This window comes from Manis pentadactyla, chromosome 6 (assembly GCF_030020395.1).
Source record: "Manis pentadactyla isolate mManPen7 chromosome 6, mManPen7.hap1, whole genome shotgun sequence".
Lineage (NCBI taxonomy): Eukaryota > Metazoa > Chordata > Mammalia > Pholidota > Manidae > Manis > Manis pentadactyla.
In genome coordinates this window covers 150,293,120-150,315,646 of record NC_080024.1, presented here as the reverse complement: position 1 = coordinate 150,315,646, position 22,527 = coordinate 150,293,120, and positions in this window count along the sequence as shown.

Sequence of the window (22,527 nt, the reverse complement as noted above, 5' to 3'; positions counted from 1 at the left end):
AAGTACTGGAACAAATGAATTTTTCTAGGAATAGGCAAAAAAAAGGAAGATGATAACTTCAGGGATCTTCATTGCCAAGAAACTAAAGAAAAAAGAGTTGGTAAAAGATAGAAAGGAAATGGGAAAATCTTAGAGGTTTGCAGTATATACTACTTTCAGAAAATAAAAAGAGAGAGAGAGGACACTGGATCATAGAAACTGCCAGCATATTTGGGGAAAGTTAGATTCAAATCCATTTCCTGTCCTACTCTGTTGAGTATTTATATCAAGAAAGATGTTGAATTTTGTCATATGCTTTTTTTCTGTGTTATTGAGATCATCTACTAGCTTTTGTTCTTTATTTTATTAATATGGTGTATTACACTGATTGATTTTCATATATGGAATCAGCCATGCATTCCTGGGATAACTTCTACTGGGTCATGGTGTATAATTCTTTACATATGTTGCTGGATTCAGTTTTTCCTACTATGTCATTGAGAATTTTTGCTTCAATATTCTTGGGGAATGTTGGTCTCTATTTTACTTTTCTTTGTGATGTCCTTGTTTGATTTTGGGATCAGGGTAATGCTGACCCCATAATATGAGTTGAGGCATGTTCCTCTTCTTATATCTTTTGGAAGGGTTTTGAAGAGTTCATTTTATTGAAGTTATCTAATTTTTTGGCATAAAATGGTCCATAGTATTCTACTCTATCCCTTTTTTCCCCTGTAATATAAGTAGTAATAACACCACTTTCATTCCTGTTTTTAGTAATTAGAGTCTTCTCTCTTTTTTTTTTTTTTGGTCAAAAAAGATTTTAAAAGAAGAAAATGGACAAGGAAGAAGAATCACAATGAAATAAACACTTTAGAAAACTGGCATTTTCTAATAAAGGTAAACATACTACCACCCTATGATATAGCCTCTTCATAGGTCTTTACCCCAAATAACTTCTTAAATGCCCAAAACAACTTGTATAAAAATGTATATAGTATTTTTATTCATAATATTTGGGTTACTGATATTGTTAAAATTGAATATTAATCGTAATATTGAATATTGAAAAATAGTGTCAAATAATAATATTGAATATTGAATTGACCAAATGTCCATTACCAAGAGAATACATTCTCCATTAATAATTTGCACTTTTCTTTAATGCCCAGTTTTCTCCCTAAGCTAGAGGAAAATAGTAGTCTGAAGCTTACCTTCAAATCCTGGCTTTATCACCTACTGGCTATATGACATTTAGTAATTAGATAAAGTCCCTGCACTTCAATATCCTCACTTGGAAAGTTGTGGATGATAAAGTACTGTCTTCATAAGGTGTTATGAAAATTAAATGAGTAATATTTGTAAACCTCTTGGACCAGTGTTTGACATGAAGCACATGTACACATTTGTAAAATAAAAGTATTCCTCACCAAATAGGAAAAACAAGCCCCTTTCAGATAATACCTCTAGAGAGGCTATGCAAGAAGGGGAAAATGCAGCATAACAGGAGTTTATTCTTACCAGAGAAATTTTGAAATTGAAGCATTCATAGAAGTACTGGTGAGCTGTCAGGCCTTAGTGGCGATGTTAGAAGAAAAAGAGCAGAAGATTTAAAACAATATTTCCCTCTTCCCGACAGTCCACCCAGTTCTTTTGCATAGGTTTCTCTAACATGGAAGGTCACGTGGTCTCACTGCCAGTCCATCTGCAACACTGGGTCTTCAGTGCCCGTCGCCAGGTACTTTCCATTTGCACCCATTGGCTTCCAGATCATGGGGCATCACTTATGATGAGTAATACAGCAAGGCTGGCCAGGGTTTCTCATTTGAAGTCTCAGAATATCCTGATACTTGATCTAGAGTGCATTAGCGAGACACCCACAAACATGGGTAATCAGTCATGTGAGGAAGGGCATGCCCAAATTCCATTTATTCTGGTCTCCAGATGCTCTCTGCAGGGTATCTGGATTTCTGTGCTTGCTCCTAAAGCCAGGTCTAGGAAGCAGCTATTTTCCCTAAAAACACATTCTTACTGTGTGGGCATGAAATGGAAATAAGAGAATTTCAGCTCTTTAAGCCCATATAGAATTGAAGACTTTAGTCTCCACAAATTAAATAGTAGCAACAAGTCGTGGAACAAAAATGACGTCTTTGGTTTGTCTTAGCAAAAGTCTTCTTTAAAATTTCACAATTACCGTGTTGAAATAGATTAAAAAAATGAAATATTTTCTACTCAACCCACACTTTTCAGATGTCTGCAGTTATGGAGAAATTCTTACATTAATATCGAGAGAAAACGTGCTGATCAGTAAATATTAACTGCCAACTTCAGCAGTAGTGAGATACAGATACTTTCAAACCGGACATTTCTGAGTGAGATAGAGACAGTGTATTAAATCTCTGCCTTTGAAACTGCTTGTCACTGACTTTTCATCAATATCTCTATCCCTGCCCCTATGACATAACTTGAATATAATACCTATAACAAAAGTTACATATTTTGTTAAAGTAAATAAGAACAATATTATGATTTTTGTAAAAAGGTGATAGATATTCATTACTTATAATTATAACCTTGACGTATTTGTCCGAAAGGGATTCTTGTAGCAGGAAGGAGGAAGGTGGTCAAGAACCCCCAAATCAGTGCCCTTCATTTGAATAAAAGAGCCCTGAAATTTTTAGAGCTAGTAAGTGAAGTACAGAAATACTTTCATCTCCACTTTTCTCATAGAGATGAATTTGTATCACACCCAAATGAAAGTAATCACTTCATTACAAATTTGCTATATTTAATACCCTCAATCTGAATGAAAAGTTCCTTTAATCCAAATGGAATTTTCTATTTTGTTATGTGTATTTTATTTGTAATTGCATTGAAGTTACTATTTGTTTATAATTGGGTCATAATACATGGTGCAGACTAAGAGGAAATACCTAGCTGTGTTACAAACCATTAATTTTCATGGACAAAGTTGACACTCTGCAGATGTAATTTGCAAGTGAAATATATGCTTTTTCCCTTTTGGACCCTTTTTTATTTACAGGAAGTCTTGGTTGAATTAATAAATAAACAGTAGCTGAAATATTTCACTGTAATTAGTATGAGCTGGCATTTGTAGAGGAATGTTTAACCAAGAGATGTGAGATGCTGTCAGGCAATGGATTAACACCAGAACAAAGGTCTGAATAAATACGTGGTTTCTCAAACCAAATTCACTAAACATAGAAGGGGTCACCCTTTAGATAAGACTCTCACATATAATATGAGATTGCATAGCCATGTTCTTTGAACTATGATAAAGCGCTCAGCAGGTGTCTTTGGGGACATGAGACAATAAGGTATTCTTAACCCGGAAACAGTCAGACCCTATTATTTCTTATGATGCTAGAAAATTTTGGAAATGAAGCAAAAATACTATTGGTTGGAATTACAACATTCTACAAGTATATTTTTTTCAGTACTAACACAAAATTAGCATCAAAGTCATTCTTTTAAAGAATGTATATAATGGTAAAATGGTAAAACATATGTCTCCTTTAAGGATGGTCAGTAGGCAGACCTTTACACTTCGGATATGGTTTCTACTTTTTGTATCAAATTCCATATTTTACAGTGACTCATCATTTTACACATTAGAAGAAGTATTTTCACCTGTTCTTTTCCCTATATACTTCCATCTATGCTGAAACAAAGATAAATCAACCTCCTTCTTATATTTTATATTGCGTATTGGGGTGCGTTCATTCATGGGACAACTATTGGAGTCATACTGTTGCTCAGAGATTTTCTAGATGCTGTCTATAACTCATAAATGAGATGTGCGTTCTGTCTTCAGTGAATTTCCTATATGTTTGGGGCAGTAAGACAAGTTACACAATATTGGCTTAGAAGTGTTATAAAGGTATTACAAATAATGGCACAAGCACTCACCAGAGATGGACATAAATTCTAGTTGGAGTCATCAAATAAAGGAGATTTATTCGTTAATCTTTTGGGTGACATACTGCTGTCGACACTCCTTAAATGCAATATTCATACCCAGTGTGTGTACATTTGATTTCTGGTGGAACCCTGCCCAAATTAACAAAGAAGATGTCCGCAAAAAATTATGTTTCTCCAGGTTAGAATTTAGGTAACTCAATCAGACCAACATGTCCTCCTTTCAAATCTCACAAAGCCCTGCACTGCTGCGCTTTGTAAATAAACACCATCGGCTGTAATTTTTCATTGATCAGCTTTGCTCTTTGTTCCCATGACTCCCAAGTGTTTATGAAAATAATAACCAGTATGTTTACAATTTTTTTTGATTCAGAGTCATACGTGGGCAGGAAAGCTTGAATAGAGGCCAGTACATGTCCCCAGCCATTTTTTTCCGACTGTAGTGTAGACAACTGCCTTTTGGTGGTTCATGTGCAAAATTTCAACTTATGAAATCGATTGAAAAGAAAGAACTGACATGTAAACCTTACTTGTGGATAAGAGCTTATTAAAACTCTAAATAAAAATGTACTTTTAGCATAAGCATCTTAACAAGTTGCAGTAGTCTGGATTCATTCTTTGGCAACTTAAAGAAAATATGTGAATGAAGTAAAAGAGTTGTTGACCATTAAATTCTGTTCATTTGTATTTGGTAATTCCTTATATTTCCATTGTTGTTATTAATGGAGAAGATAGAATATTTTCAGAAACCACATTTTTATTTGAATATAATTCAGATAATTTGGTATTTATAGTTCAGTATCAAAAGTGAAGCCTTCATTAAATATACTCTTTTTAATAAGTTGTATATTTGATTTCTCAATGCACATATTTTTAATGGTTTGCTTTTTGTTTTATGTCATGTGAAGAAAAGGAAGGCATAAAAATTATCTACTTTATAGACAGACATTTTTAATGTTGTGAAAGGAAAGAAAAATGGTAAAGTTCACTTACTAAAGATCATGAAAGTGCCTGTCAAAATATTCTAGGATCAAGGAGACCGCAGCAATTTCAAAAGTGCAGTTCCAAGGATCCTTTATATTCAAGGAGTAAATAGTTTCCCTTAATCTCCCATAAAACAGCTTTAAGAGTCTCCAGCCACGCAAAACCAAAACTAAAAACAAAAGGTTATATGAAGTTACCTAGAACTTTGTAAGTTAGATCTCTCTGAAACTTTCTTAGTTGCCTCGGGAGATACATCAAACCCGAAACCTAAAGGAATCTAATGCTCTATTGTATAGGTTTGTTTTCTGTTGCATGGTTTTATCCTCAAACATAAATAATTTACAAATGAATAACCTCTTTCTAAAGGCAGATGCACTTTTGTGTAGGATAAAGAATTCTCCTTTTATGAATTTACCCACCATATTGGGTCCTCTGGCTTTTCATCAGTATTTTCTCTGTTCTGAAATACACATTCGCCCAGAGCACCGCCTAACGGTAAACTCAAGGGACGACTACTTAGAACCAGTATTGGCTTTAAATAGTAATTTTATATCATTTCATATCTTCTTACTATATTTATACCACTCAGAAAGTATCCTGCCATGTTACTACTGGCACCCATTTTATGTGCTGTACCAGTTAGGATGTTTTTAGTTACAATTAAAGAATCACGTTTGCTTAGATATAAGAATGTTTATTATTTCTCATACCAGGAAGTTTACTGGTAAGGTGATGCCTGGTGTAGGAAGCATGTGAGATATAGGAAGCTGTCTGCTTGGAGATTTTGGAGAAAAAGTACCCTGCCCTTAAGCAAGAAGACACTTTTCTGAATGTTGCCTTGGCAGCTAGGATGGTGGAAGCCTTCCTGAGGTTAGGAGAGAAGCCTAACAATACAGTGATGCACAGGGAGTGGAGGTGGTGACAGAACCAGGCTCCTGACACATCACTGTGTCCGTTCCTAAACCCATAATTTTCATGGAGAGTGTAGTAGCCTAGCAAGGGACCAAGCCTGCACGCCTTGCAGTCCTGAAATTGGTGAAGGAGTCACCTTTCCTGGAAACATTTGGGTGAGAAGGAAATCTGGTCATTTATCAAGAAGAAAAGAGAGGACATAAGTTTTTAGTAGGTAACAGTATTTGCTACAGATACCAAACTGAAGAGAGCTAAGGTTTCTGATGGACCTGTATTTTATAACATTGTAAAGTATAAGCACCAAACTCGAAGCTCTCAAAAGCATTTAGACCTTTAAACGTGTTACGCGTGAAGCAAGTGACACACTTGCTCGGGAATGACTAGTCAGGGTCCTTGCCCTGACGCCATCACTGAATGATTATTTGACTTTAGACTAATATTTTAACCTTTTCTTGTTTCCCAAATCATGGAAAGAAAGATGACATTAGATTTTGTAGTGGTCTATACTATTTTTAGAAACTCCGTGATCCTCTACTTATTATTCATTCAACCATGAGGAATTTATTTAGTGCCCAAGTTGTCCTGTATTTTATAGATGTTTATAAACCAACCATGGATCCCACTGTTACCTGCAATTGCCCCGCATACACTGCACTTGTTGTCAGTGGCCTTCACTTCATTGCTGCTGTTGCCTGTCCCGCTCTGCTCCTGTCCCTTGGAGGCTGTGTCTGCCCTTGTTCCATTTTCGGCTGGCAGCTCAATCCAGCTTCACTCTGGCTGGTGGCATGTGTGGTTTCCTACAGATGCTCAGCTTTGCAAGCAGCTTGGATTTTAATCACTAACTGCCTTAGCTGAGAGATATTTTTCCTTAGTTCTGAAATCACAAGATTGTTCAGCTGACTTGTCCCTGGACTTTGATAGGAGGGAAAGCTTCAAATACTATGCCAGACACTGAGATACAAGCAGACAAACATATTTATGAGAAGTATCCCTTCCGTTACGTGGGGTGTGAGGAGAGAGTAGCAATAGGAATGCCAAAGCTCCAAGAGCGCACCAACAGCCGCCACCCCGAGGCCCAGGGGCCCGGTGGCGTGGCCGCTGTGCACCGCGGAGCCCTCCCTTCGTGGAGTCTCCTCAGCACTGGCTCCTCAGCCATCACGTACTCTCAGAGACAGAGCTTGCCTTTGCTCTTGGTAAGCAGTTTCCTTGGCCTGCACTATTCAGACATAAATATAGGTTTATGTATGTCAATGTTTTTATTTATTCATATGTGGATGTATTTATTATATTTATTCGACATGTAAATAAATACCTGAAAAATATTTTGTGAAAAAAGATACAAAGCAAATTACAGGAAAGGAGAAAGGAATCTGGATAGTTTAGTATCCAGATTTGAAGGAACTAATAGGTAGAAAGTTATCTTTAGATATGAAAATTTGCACAGAAAGGTGGGATATATATGTTCTCTAATTCTACATATAAAAGATGATGATAATGGCTTATTTGAGATAAGTTATGCTGAAAAATTACTCTGAAAAATTCAAGTGAAAGTGATTGAACTGGGCAATTATATTACTGTTCTTACTGGCAGATATTTATAATATAGAAATTATCTCTTCATTATAAGAAGCAGTTCAAATTATTTCATCAGCAAGCATTTGAAATTTCTTAATGCTATAAATATTCATAACGTCTTTAACATCCCTTTACAGGGCTTGGTATGGACTTGGAACAACTCTGGTTCTTAATAAATATTTATTGGAGTGTCTGTTTCACCGAAGTTAAACCTCGTCTTCAGCAACTTGCTTGAGGTATCCTCAATCCATCGCTGTTTAGCTCATGTAGTTTCATGTGCAGCTTTTATGTATTCCATTTAGAGAATTATTTAAAAATAAAATGAGTTTTAAAATGGATTAATACCTTCTCTTTAGACTCTACCACAGTTCAATGTTTTTGATCCCTTTCATGACATCTTGGTCACAGTGTGATTAGATTAAATGTCCATAGTACAAATCGTGGAATTCAAACTACAGGTAAAAAAGTTAAATCTGACAGATTTATGTATGTATATATGAAAACAAAATATTTTAATGTCAGACCATTTAAAAAATTTTCCTATTCCCTAGCATTAGAATCGTACATAATTAAGAATGTATTTTTAAAATGTCACTCCATAGTCTCATTTTTCTTTATGTCAAAAATGTAAGGATGCCTGAATTGATAACATCCTGTTGTTAATAAAGATCGTTTATTGTTTTGCTAAAACATTAAACCATGTATACTCATCCATATATCTGTCTTAAGATGACATGATTCATTTTTTTTCTACAAAAAGTTTCCCTGTCATCAAAAATTGCCTCAGTATCTGCCTGAATGGATTATCTGGCCCATCAAAAAATCAAGTTCTTCCAGGTAAGATGTGGGGCATACTTTGTAGTAATATCCAAAGGTCAGCATGACTTTGCTTCATTTTTCCACCAAGGTCAAGTATTGAGCTGATAGCGAGACTGTCCAAAGCAAGCCCCCGATTTGCAGTAGGGTTGATCTCAAGAGCCATTCTTCCTCAGAGAGCCGAGCAGATGAGGAAGTCGGCACAGAAGGCATGGAGGGCAGCTGGCAAGGGAGGGTCTGGATTCAGCCTGGCTCCCTGTTTTAAGATCTGCTTTTACTGATCCCTGAATGTATTTATGTCTTTTCTAGTTGCAGGATGGGAGTTTTAAGGCCTCTTCCCACATTGGGTAGCTATTATCCAGGCTGAGAGAGCTTGCGGGGATGGCATTAATGGAAGGTGACAGGCTTCAGACCTGGGCGAGCCTCACTCTTCCGTCTTTGGGAACATCGTCGTGACTGATCTGTTTTACAACTAGCTTCAGTGCCACCTGGTTGCAGTTCTCACTGGGAAGTTTAGTTTCCTGTTCACTTTTGTGAGTGAGGTAAGGGGAGTTCTGGTCCGTGTAGGGTTTTTATTTGTTCAAATGGAAATCGGATCGATGGAATCTAGGCTAGACTGAGAGAAAAGCTGGGAGCCGGGAGGGGAAGGGAGTGCATTGAGAATTGCATTTGATTAGAAGGTCCTCAGGGACTTACAGCCTGACTGTCTGAAGGCCGAGATGAGCAGTGAGAGTTTGGAGGTATGTCTAGAAAGTCAGTAGATGAGACAGACAAATAGACAAAAATCACTGCTAGTAAGTTGGTACCTGGAGTTTGCTTCCTGGAGATCGCTTAGAGATGAGGCTGAAATTTTTACTTGTTATTATTATTTATTTATTTATTTATTTATTTATTTATTTACTAGTTATTTTTCACGTAAGAGAGTCTGCCTTGTTCTTCTGTCACTCTTCATAATAGGAATTCCACTGCCTTCAGAGGTCAGTAATGTACCATTTGCTTGAGTCACACATTAGATTTGAGTCTGAATACCTGTAATTCACTAAATAAGTTTAAAAATTTCCTGAAATTTTTAAATTCAGTGTGTTAATGAGTTTTTCCATTTATATAAAGTGCAGAACACAGTTTTATGAGCCATAGTTTGTGTTGGGAAGATTTTTCCTCAAAAACTCCATTTCTAGCAGCATTTTAATTTCAGAAATTCCTTAATCCCATGAAATCATACAGCTTAGTAATTCTCATAAAGTTCCTGTGAGTTATCTGTCTGCCCTCATTAAATTAACTATTGCAATAACCGTATTCCAAAGTGACCATAGATTAATAATGGGTTAATTCATAGCTTTGCTTAAATTTACTGATATTGGTAACTTCCTTAAGATATCAAAGTAGCATGACTAGCAAAATTTACAGAGCAAATGATGAAATAAGAAATAGGGAATCAGTCTTCTCTTCATTTGAAGGACCTTTCCAGATGTAACAGCTGGAACAAAGATCTTCAGTTTTGTTTTTGTTTTTCATTTTTTAACCATACTTGTAAAGCTTTAGTCAGACTTGGGCCTTACTAGTTATTGTGAATTGATTAGGTAAGTGAAGATTTAGGAAATAATGTATCTCTGGTAGATTTTTATATTTCAGATATATATTCAAATGTATTTCAGATTTTTAAAAACATACATATACATGACAAGGTCAGATGGATGCCTCTGAACTAATCCATTAGGTGCAACACCTAATAATAGAATTCGCTACCTTATTTGATTTGTATGTATATATTGGTGATGTATTTTCATGTGTTCAGATGATGCTACTGCAGTATTAAAATCTATAAATTGCATTTTTTTTCCAGTAGCAAGGATGGGGCTACTAAATTGTTCACATTACAAATAGTTGATTTATAACTTAAGTATCATCGGCTTTTTAGACTGTTGGACAGGGTTAACAAGAGAGAAGACAGTTTTCCTTTAAAATGACTGAACAAGTGGTGGGGGACAGAATCTATGTTTCATTAATAGTGTTAAGCTGTTGGTCAACCTTTTTTAACTTAGATAATGGACAGGAAGAGTTTATAAAGTTGATGTACCTTGATAGGCAAAAGTGTTTTGAATTATGTACCAGCAGGTCAAATTATGGGCATTAGAATTCCTCTCATTGAAAACCCAAAGGGAGCCCATGATCAAACTCCACAATGAAGTGAGAATCATTTCCTGGTTGCCTTCCATGAATAAGGAACCTAAGTTATATTTACACCATTAAACATACTTTAAAATGGAATGAAAATTAGATATTGATGTTCGTTCCTATGCTTCAAGCATTTAGTGAGCCGTATGGTAATGTTTTCCGTATGAATGTACAAATAACTTATTCAAATCAAACTTCAGAGTACTGAGTAATGGTAAGACTTAAGATTTGTGGTGTTATTTATAGTAAGACTGTATTTTAAAAGGCATGCGTTCTTTTTCATACTTAAAGTGCTTGGATAGCTCTTTTTCTTATGCTGTGATTTAATAACACCGATCTTTCAATAAATAATCAGTGATGATGGTGATGGTACATTTGTAAAAAGAAAATTGAAAAATGAGTTCTAAATTTGAAATGACTCTCCCGGAAAGTAACATTCTGCAATTTGAGGTTATCCCAGGTTATCCCATGAAACCAGGTTGTAGTGGCAGAAATGATGTAATGTGTATTTGTGAGTGTGTTTGTGCGTGCACGCACACACACACACACACACACACACATATATTTTTTATATTCGTTGATTCATCAACACAGCCTCCATAGTCTTTTGGTCCATGAGTATGTGGACAAACCCTATTCTAAAAATATTTTCAGAAATCTGTTACTACAAAATGAGCAAATCCAAGCAGAGTTCATCTCTCTTAAATGTTCTTACCTTCGTCTGAAATGTGAATGTGTGCTTTGAATGCCACTTGGATTAGCAAATACAAAGAGAGAAGTTACATGAGTATTATTTTAGACTTGACATAGTTTTTGTTGTAATGTACATCTCCTAAGTTATAAATATCACTAATATTTTTAACAAGGAAGAAATAATTCTCAAAATCTTATGTGAATATTTTTTAGAGTTCCAAGTTCATTGCCATGTTCTCTGTCATGACTGTGCTTCAGCTTCTAAAATAGAAAATTTGGGGTTTTTTTTCCCTTCCATTTGTAGTTTGAACTTGCCTTTCAGATCATTAGTCTCAGGTAGAAATGTAGTGAAAACAATTAATCTGAGCTCAGTTCAACAGTTTCATACTTTAGGTCATTTAATACAAAGTATGTGCCAAGAATTGCAGGGTTGAATGATCCTTTTCAGAGAGTCACAACTGTAACAGAAGGGTTTGAAAACCACACTATTGTAGCATCTGGCAAATGAGTTTAGAATCAGCTTATAAATTAAAAACCACATTTAGGCAGAATCACCCCTCAAAATCCCCAAGAAAAATATCAAAGTGAAGTAACCTAAACTCAAGACAATGCCCCAGTATTGGAATAAAATCTATTTCTCTGAATCATGCTCAGAACGATGAGCTCCTGGTATGATAAGCATTCTAGAAATAGAAGAGTTTGGAGAAAAGTAGGTACTTGCTCTCCCTCATATTCCTGTTGGGCCTATGCTCATTCCCTGGCCTATTTAAATAATTATTTCTCTCCTTGTTTCTCTGTTTTGTTTTTATTTATTTGTTTGTGTCTATTTCTGTCTTCCTGGTTTTGCTCACTGTTCTGCTCATCTCTCTTCCCAGGTGCGAATATGTGAATACTTAATGCAAGGCTAACGCAGTGACACAGCGAACAAATGGTTATTCACAAGGCGGCCCGAGGTGAGCACACCTGTGTCCTGCTACATTCTAGGGAGTCAGAAAACCATGGGTGACCTGCAGCTAGGTGGGGGAATAGGGGAAACTAGCCTGGTAAGATGGTATTGAGACTAGCTTAGACATGGATGGGATTCTAAGCAGCAAGATGAAGAAGAATGTAATATTTCAGGTAAAGAGAACTGCACAGAGACACATAATAGAAACAGTAGGACATGTCTTGTATAATACAAACTTGGAAAGGCATTCGAAAGCATATTAAAGATGCATTTTAATGCCAGGATAGAGACCAACTAAAGCAAAATTCTGTGGAAACTCAAAAAATAGTTTTAAAATAAAACTGTATCCTAATATAAGCAGAGCTCTGCTTCAGAAAGAATAATCTCAAAGCAGTTTATACAATGTAGAGCTATAGAAATAAAGATAATATAATGGCTATGGTAATGGAAAAGGAAAAAAATGATCAAAGATGACTTTGAATTTTTGAGCTGATCTTACACAGAATGATTGTGTTATATAAACAACTGGGAAAGTCAAGAGCGTCTCAAGGCCCTAACTCAGAAAATAGTCACTATTTTTGCTTATTGTATTCTTTCTTTTGGTTTATTTTTTCCATTTAATTCTTAGTCCATCTGAGTTCTTGGATTATGATACAAGATCTAATTTGATTTGTGTCTCTACTAGGTAGTTTTCCCTCTAACATAGTTCAAAAGTGAATCTCTTTTCTATTGGTTGGATTCATGTAGCCTTATTACTTTAACACTGACTATAATGTATGTTGTAGAATCATTGTTTACTATTATACATAATACCTAGCATTGTACATGATATTTAATGCCATAGTCTATCAATCTATGCCTAAATATCAAGGTGTCTTTTTCATAGTTCCTCAGTTGTATTTGTCTTGTTTTTAAATAAAACATTGATTTTTCCACTATTTTTCCTTCACTGAAAATCTTTCAGGCTCCATTATGAAATGGCACTTGTATTTCTTATTGCCATAATCCACACACCCATAAACACCCCCATTTAGTTCAAATATCTTCTAAGATAGTAGAGATGCCTGTGAAGGAAGTAAGGGGTGGAGAGTAATAAACCTTGTGAAGCCCATATATTCAAGAAAAAGAGAAATGGTGAAATATTCAAAGAGATCATTTCAATACCAGATGAAATTTTGACCCTGCACAGGTGCCCAAGTTATCATCTATATAATTATTTTTATGTGTATAAAAATAAGGAAAGGAGAGGGGCGGAAGATGGCGGCGTGAGTAGAGCAGCGGAAATCTCCTCCCAAAACAACATATATCTATGAAAATATAACAAAGACAACCCTTCCCAGAATAAAGACCAGAGGACACAGGACAATATCCAGACCACATCCGCACCTGAGAGAACCCAGCGCCTCGCGAAGGGCGTAAGATACAAGCCCCGGCCACGCGGGAGCCGAGCGCCCCTCCCCCCAGCTCCCGGCGGGAGAAGAGCAGGCAGAGCGGGAGGGAGACGGAGCCCAGGGCTGCCGAACACCCAGCCCCAGCCATCCGGGCCAGAGTGCAGGGCGCTCGATACTAGGAAAACAGGGCAGCAAGAACAGTGAGCAGGCACTGGAGGCTGGGCGACAGAGGGCATAAGAAAAGCGCGCGACCATTTTTTTTTTTTTTGCTTTTTTGCTGTTTTGTTTTGGCGAGCGCTTTTTGGAAGTCTTAAAGGGATAGGGACCCCAATACTAGGGAAACAGGGCAGCAAGAACAGTGAGCAGGCACTGGAGGCTGGGCGACAGAGGACATAAGAAAAGCGCGCAACCATTTTTTTTTTGCTTTTTTGCTGTTTTGTTTTGGCGAGCGCTTTTTGGAAGTCTTAAAGGGATAGGGACCCCAATACTAGGGAAACAGGGCAGAAAGACCGGTGAGCAGAGGCCTGAGGCTGGCACCGGAGAATAAAGAAAAACGAACGACCACCCCCTTTTTTTTTTTTTTTTTTATTAAAAACTTTTTTTTTTTTTTTAATTAAAAAATTTTTTTTTCTTATTTTTTTTTTTTTTTTTGTGGTCGTTGTTTTGTTTTGGCGGGTGCTTTTTGGAAGTCTTAAAGGGGCAGGGCGGGTCACTTAATCCAGAGGTGGGGAATCCGGGATCTCTGGGCACCCTAACCCCTGGGCTGCAGGGAGCAGGCAGGCCCCTTACGGAGATAAAGAGCCTCCCAGCCGCTCCTGCTCCAACACGACTCCACCATTTTGGAGCAGCTGCCCGAGCCAGGCCACGCCCACAGCAACAGCGGAGATTAACTCCATAGCAGCCGGGCAGGAAGCAGAAGCCCTGTCTGTGCGCAGCTGCGCAGCACAAGCCACTAGAGGCCGCTGTTCTCCCAGGAGAGGAGGGCCACAAACCAACAAGAAAGGAAGTCCTTCCAGCCATCACTCGTCCCAGTTCTGCAGACTATTCCTATCACCATGAAAAGGCAAAGCTACAGGCAGACAAAGATCACAGAGACAACACCAGAGAAGGAGACAGACCTAACCAGTCTCCCTGACAAAGAATTCAAAATAAGAATCATAAACATGCTGACAGAGATGCAGAGAAATACGCAAGAGAAATGGGATGAAGTCCGGAGGGAGATCACAGATGCCAGAAAGGAGATCGCAGAAATGAAACAAACTCTGGAAGGGTTTATAAGCAGAATGGATAGGATGCAAGAGGCCATTGATGGAATTGAAACCAGAGAACAGGAACGCATAGAAGCTGACATAGAGAGAGACAAAAGGATCTCCAGGAATGAAACAATATTAAGAGAACTGTGTGACCAATCCAGAAGGAACAATATCCGTATTATAGGGGTCCCAGAAGAAGAAGAGAGAGGAAAAGAGATGGAAAGTATCTTAGAAGAAATAATTGCTGAAAACTTCCCCACACTGGGGGAGGAAGTAATCGAACAGACCACGGAAATACACAGAACCCCCGACAGAAAGGATCCAAGAAGGAAAACACCAAGACACATAATAATTAAAATGGCAAAGATCAAGGACAAGGAAAGAGTGTTAAAGGCAGCTAGAGAGAAAAAGGTCACCTATAAAGGGAAACCCATCAGGCTAACGTCAGATTTCTCAACAGAAACTTTACATGCCAGAAGAGAATGGCATGATATATTTAATACAATGAAACAGAAGGGCCTTGAACCAAGGATACTGTATCCAGCACGACTATCATTCAAATATGACGGTGGGATTAAACAATTCCCAGACAAACAAAAGCTGAGGGAATTTGCTTTCCACAAACCACCACTACAGAACATCTTACAGGGACTGCTCTAGATGGGAGCACTCCTAGAAAGAGCACAGCACAAAACACCCAACATATGAAGAATCGAGGAGGAGGAACAAGAAGGGAGAGAAGAAAAGAATCTCCAGACAGTGTATATAACAGCTCAATAAGCGAGCTAAGTTAGGCAGTAAGATACTAAAGAGGCTAACCTTGAACCTTTGGTAACCACGAATTTAAAGCCTGCAATGGCAATAAGTACATATCTTTCAATAGTCACCCTAAATGTTAATGGGTTGAATGCACCAATCAAAAGACACAGAGTAACAGAATGGATAAAAAAGCAAGACCCATCTATATGCTGCTTACAAGAAACTCACCTCAAACCCAAAGACATGTACAGACTAAAAGTCAAGGGATGGAAAAACATATTTCAAGCAAACAACAGTGAGAAGAAAGCAGGGGTTGCAGTACTAGTATCAGACAAAATAGACTTCAAAACAAAGAAAGTAACAAGAGATAAAGAAGAACACTACGTAATGATAAAGGGCTCAGTCAAACAAGAGGATATAACCATTCTAAATATATATGCACCCAACACAGGAGCACCAGCATATGTGAAACAAATACTAACAGAACTAAAGGGGGATATAGACTGCAATGCATTCATTCTAGGAGACTTCAACACACCACTCACCCCAAAGGATAGATCCACTGGGCAGAAAATAAGTAAGGACACGGAAGCACTGAACAACACAGTAGAGCAGATGGACCTAATAGACATCTATAGAACTCTACATCCAAAAGCAGCGGGATATACATTCTTCTCAAGTGCACATGGAACATTCTCCAGAATAGACCACATACTAGGCCACAAAAAGAGCCTCAGAAAATTCCAAAAGATTGAAATCCTACCAACCAACTTTTCAGACCACAAAGGCATAAAACTAGAAATAAACTGTACAAAGAAAGCAAAGAGGCTCACAAACACATGGAGGCTTAACAACACGCTCCTAAATAATCAATGGATCAATGACCAAATCAAAATGGAGATCCAGCAATATATGGAAACAAATGACAACAACAACACTAAGCCCCAACTTCTGTGGGACGCAGCAAAAGCAGTCTTAAGAGGAAAGTATATAGCAATCCAGGCATATTTAAAAAAGGAAGAGCAATCCCAAATGAATGGTCTAATGTCACAATTATCAAAATTGGAAAAAGAAGAACAGATGAGGCCTAAGGTCAGCAGAAGGAGGGACATAATAAAGATCAGAGAAGAAATAAATAAAATTGAGAAGAATAAAACAATAGCAAAAATCAATGAAACCAAGACCTGGTTCTTTGAGAAAATAAACAAAATAGATAAGCCTCTAGCCAGACTTATTAAGAAGAAAAGAGAGTCAACACAAATCAACAGTATCAGAAACGAGAAAGGAAAAATCACGACGGACCCCACAGAAATGCAAAGAATTATTGGAGAATACTATGAAAACCTATATGCTAACAAGCTGAGAAATGGACAACTTCCTAGAAAAATATAACCTTCCAAGATTGACCCAGGAAGAAACAGAAAATCTAAACAGACCAATTACCAGCAACGAAATTGAAGCGGTAATCAAAAAACTACCAAAGAACAAAACCCCCGGGCCAGATGGATTTACCTCGCAATTTTATCAGACATACAGAGAAGACATAATACCCATTCTCCTTAAAGTTTTCCAGAAAATAGAAGAGGAGGGAATACTCCCAAACACATTCTATGAAGCCAACATCACCCTAATACCAAAACCAGGCAAAGACCCCACCAAAAAAGAAAACTACAGACCAATATCCCTGATGAACGTAGATGCAAAAATACTCAACAAAATATTAGCAAACCGAATTCAAAACTACATCAAAAGGATCATACACCATGACCAAGTGGGATTCATCCCAGGGATGCAAGGATGGTACAACATTCGAAAGTCCATCAACATCATCCACCACATCAACAAAAAGAAAGACAAAAACCACATGATCATCTCCATAGATGCTGAAAAAGCATTTGACAAAGTTCAACATCCATTCATGTTAAAAACTCTCAGCAAAATGGGAATAGAGGGCAAGTACCTCAACATAATAAAGGCCATCTATGATAAACCCACAGCCAACATTATATTGAACAGCGAGAAGCTGAAAGAATTTCCTCTGAGATCAGGAACTAGATAGGGATGCCCACTCTCTCCACTGTTATTTAACATAGTACTGGAGGTCCTAGCCACAGCAATCAGACAAAATAAAGAAATACAAGGAATCCAGATTGGTAAAGAAGAAGTTAAACTGTCACTATTTGCAGATGACATGATACTGTACATAAAAAACCCTAAAGACTCCACCCCAAAACTACTAGAACTGATATCGGAATACAGCAAAGTTGCAGGATACAAAATCAACACACAGAAATCTGTGGCTTTCCTGTATACTAACAATGAACCAACAGAAAGAGAAATCAGGAAAATAACTCCATTCACAATTGCATCAAAAAAAATAAAATACCTAGGAATAAACCTAACCAAAGAAGTGAAAGACTTATACTCTGAAAACTACAAGTCACTCTTAAGAAAAATTAAAGGGGACACTAACAGATGGAAACTCATCCCATGCTCGTGGCTAGGAAGAATTAATATCGTCAAAATGGCCATCCTGCCCAAAGCAATATACAGATTTGATGCAATCCCTATGAAACTACCAGCAACATTCTTCAATGAACTGGAACAAATAATTCAAAAATTCATATGGAAACACAAAAGACCCTGAATAGCCAAAGCAATCCTGAGAAAGAAGAATAAAGTAGGGGGGATCTCACTCCCCAACTTCAAGCTCTACTATAAAGCCATAGTAATCAAGACAATTTGGTACTGCCACAAGAGCAGAGCCACAGACCAATGGAACAGACTAGAGACTCCAGACATTAACCCAGACATATATGGTCAATTAATATTTGATAAAGGAGCCATGGACATACAATGGCGAAATGACAGTCTCTTCAACAGGTGGTGCTGGCAAAACTGGATAGCTACATGTAGGAGAATGAAACTGGACCATCGTCTAACCCCATATACAAAAGTAAACTCAAAATGGATCAAAGACCTGAATGTAAGCCATGAAACCATTAAACTCTTGGAAGAAAACATAGGCAAAAACCTCTTAGACATAAACATGAGTGACCTCTTCTTGAACATATCTCCCCGGGCAAGGAAAACAACAGCAAAAATGAGTAAGTGGGACTATATTAAGCTGAAAAGCTTCTGTACAGCAAAAGACACCATCAATAGAACAAGAAGGATCCCTACAGTATGGGAGAATATATTTGAAAATGACACATCCGATAAAGGCTTGACGTCCAGAATATATAAGGAGCTCACACGCCTCAACAAACAAAAAACAAATAACCCAATTAAAAAATGGGCAGAGGAACTGAACAGACAGTTCTCCAAAAAAGAAATACAGATGGCCAACAGACACATGAAAAGATGCTCCACATCGCTAATTATCAGAGAAATGCAAATTAAAACTACAATGAGGTATCACCTCACACCAGTAAGGATGGCTGCCATCCAAAAGACAAACAACAACAAATGTTGGCGAGGCTGTGGAGAAAGGGGAACCCTCCTACACTGCTGGTGGGAATGTAAACTTGTTCAACCATTGTGGAAAGCAGTATGGAGGTACATCAAAATGCTCAAAACAGACTTACCATTTGACCCAGGAATTGCACTCCTAGGAATTTACCCTAAGAACGCAGCAATCAAGTTTGAGAAAGACAGATACACCCCTATGTTTATTGCAGCACTATTTACAATAGCCAAGAATTGGAAGCAACCTAAATGTCCATCAATAGATGAATGGATAAAGAAGATGTGGTACATATACACAATGGAATACTACTCAGCCATAAGAAAAGGGCAAATCCAATCATTTGCAGCAACATGGATGGAGCTGGAGGGCATTATGCTCAGTGAAACAAGCCAAGCAGAGAAAGAGAAATACCAAATGATTTCACTTATTTGTGGAATATAAGAACAAAGGAAAAACTGAAGGAACAAAACAGCAGCAGAATCACAGAACTCAAGAATGGACTAACAGGTACCAAAGGGAAAGGGACTGGGGAGGATGGGTGGGTAGGGAGGGATAAGGGGTGGAGAAGTAGGGGGGTATTAAGATTAACATGCAAGGGGGGGTAGGAGAAAAGGGAGGGCTGTACAACACAGAGAAGGCAAGTAGTGATTCTACAACATTTTGCTATGCTGATGGACAATGACTGTAAAGGGGTTTATAGGGGAGACCTGGTGTAGGGGAGAGCCTAGTAAGCATAATATTCGTCATGTAAGTGTAGATTAGTGATACCAAAAACAAAGAAAAAAAAAAAAAAGGGCAGTTCCTGTGTGGTAACCTCCAACGAGTTCTACACAAGGGTATAAAGGGCATATAAAAGTGTAGGCAAAGGGTCTGTTTGTGTTTATACAGAGGATCAAAGCCTAATTGGGCTACCCCGAAAATGAACTAAGATACGATATGAAAAAGAACTTCCAACATCAGCACTCTCTGGAAGACTCATGCCAGAAGATGATCATCAAAAACCCCAACAAAGATCCACGCACTGCTACAGCTGTAGATGCACTCATCCCACCAGTTCCTGGACTTGCCATGGGAATGAGGAAGGAGATATCTAAGCTGGCCTGTGCATACAGTAAAACAACAAATTTGACTGGATCTATACTGTTGGAACTCAACCAAGAATTAGGAGAAGTGCAAATTGTAGCGCTCCAAAGTCTTACAACTACAGACTATTTACTGTTAAAAGAACATATGGCATGTGAACAGTCCCCAGGAATGGGTTGTTTTAATTTGTCTGATTTCTCTCAGACTGTTCAAGTTCAGTTGGACAATATCCACCATATCATAGATAAGTTTTCACAAATGCCTAAGGTGCCTAACTGGTTTTCTTGGTTTCACTGGAGATGGCTGGTAATTACAGATATGCTTTGGTTATGTAACTATACTCCCATTATGTTAATGTGTGTGTGCAATTTAAGTAGTAGCTTAAAACCTATTCATGCTGAAGTTACTCTACAAGAAGATATGCCAAAGAAATAATCAATCTTCCCATGTTTTCTTCCGCCTGCTACTTCTATAGCTTTTCTTCTTCCTTCCTAATTACAACCCTTAAATAGAATTCGTGCCTCGTATCAAATTTATCGAGTATCATAATTCTTCCACGTGGTAAAGATACCTCAAGACAAATACTGGGCATAGAAGCCACAGGGCATAAATATGCAAAGATGTAAAAAGCTAACCTTTTCAAACAATAAGGCTTCTCTCTCACTTACCAACTTCACATTTCCCTGTATGGCCCCGGAAGATGACTGGTTAGCCAGAGACGGGTAAGATTCCTCAAGGGAGGAACAACCTAAGACAGGCACAGTCGCAGGGGGGCCATCAGGTGAGAAATTGGGGATCAACAGAGGTGAGGCTTAGAACCTCACCCCCCCTGTTCTGAGAGAAATCTTCTGCATACGTGGATGTTTTATTGCCCTGGTCTAGCTTGGATTAACACATAGTCTACAGGCACACACCTGATCATCTACATTTGCTCTCTTACAACACTAAACTATGTTTTCTACCTTTATCTTGTATCTACCTACCACTTCAGCATTTTACTAAAAATAATAATAATAAAGAGAGAAATGTAGTATCCACACATAAATCAAGTATAAAAACCAAATGAGTATTCATATTTGAACTGACTGTTTAGAGTTCATAATGCATGAGCAAAACTGAAAGTTTCTGTGATGACTGCCCTTGTACTGTTCACTATGTAACTTATTCATTATGTAAGAATTTGTTCTACATGTAAGAACTTGTTTGTTATGCCTCAGAAGATTGGAGACTGACAAAAATTAGGCTTGGGGTGGATTAATGATTGTGCATTGAGCATTGACTCCCCTATACAGAATTTTATTGTCGTTAACAATCATTTGATCAATAAATATGAGAGATGCCCTCACAAAAAAAAAAAAAAAAGAAAGACTTCCAATGGTAAAATAAGTAAGTAACCGGGATGTAATGTATAGCATAAGGAATATAGTCAAGATAATGTAACAGCTTGGTAGGGTGATAGCTGGAACCTCGAATTATGTATATAAATGTTCTACCACTGTGTTGTACACTTGAAAGTAATGTAATGTAATACTGTGCGTCAACTACCCTTCAATAAAAAAATAATTATTAAAAAATAAAAAAAATAAAAAATAAAATAAATAAAATAAGGAAAATATGACGATGCGGTTGTCTTGGGAAAATTGCACTGTTAGTTAATATAGTATAATATTGTTAAAAACTATACAAGTTCCATGTACAGGGGGTGGAAAGACACCATCAGTGTGGAATGGTATTGGCCATCATATTGGAACAGCAGAAGGTATTATGCATCCTCGAAGCTCTGAGAAAACTAAGGATGGAAAATAATTCTGTAAAAAAACTGAGTTCCATGTCAACACTGAGTTGTACAGATCTGAATGAATGAGTTACGTTCAGGATTGATGGGGTCCCTGAGATTGGATCCCCTCACAGTTTACTTGATTGGGAGAACGCTGTATCCTTTCTTCACCGTGAAAATCACTCAGGCAACTGCTACGGGATGTATGCTCAGGTCCCGCAGGATCACGTTGGAATCGAATCTCCAGGATGGTGGTGTTTACAGATAGGCCTTTGCAAGTTAATTAGATTATGTACGGTGCAGCTTTCATAATGGGATTCATGCCCTTATAACCAGTGACAGGAGAGAGCTTCTTCCGTTTCTGCCTTGTGAGGACGGAGAAGATTGGCCATCTGTAACCCAGGGCCCTCAAGAGACACCGGGTCTGCCTGTGCCTCCCTCTCAGACCTCCAGCCCCGGAACTGAAGGGTGCATGTCTGTGGTTTAAGCCGACTCTCCGTGGTGTTAGTCGGAGCCTCCTGAACTAAGGCGAGCACCTCTTCGTTTCTTGACTCATCATCCCTTTAACTTCCTTATTTTATTTTACTAAGTATTACATACATTTTTTACATCCTTTCAACTTACCACTTTCTTATTTAGCTTGTAGTTAGTATATAATATGTTTGCTGCAGTGTAGAAGAAAACTGCGTTTTTACCATTGCCATGTTTATGTCTATCATCAAGTGCTGCAAACAGATATGCCCACAAACACATTTTTAAGTGTGAATGAATAAATAACT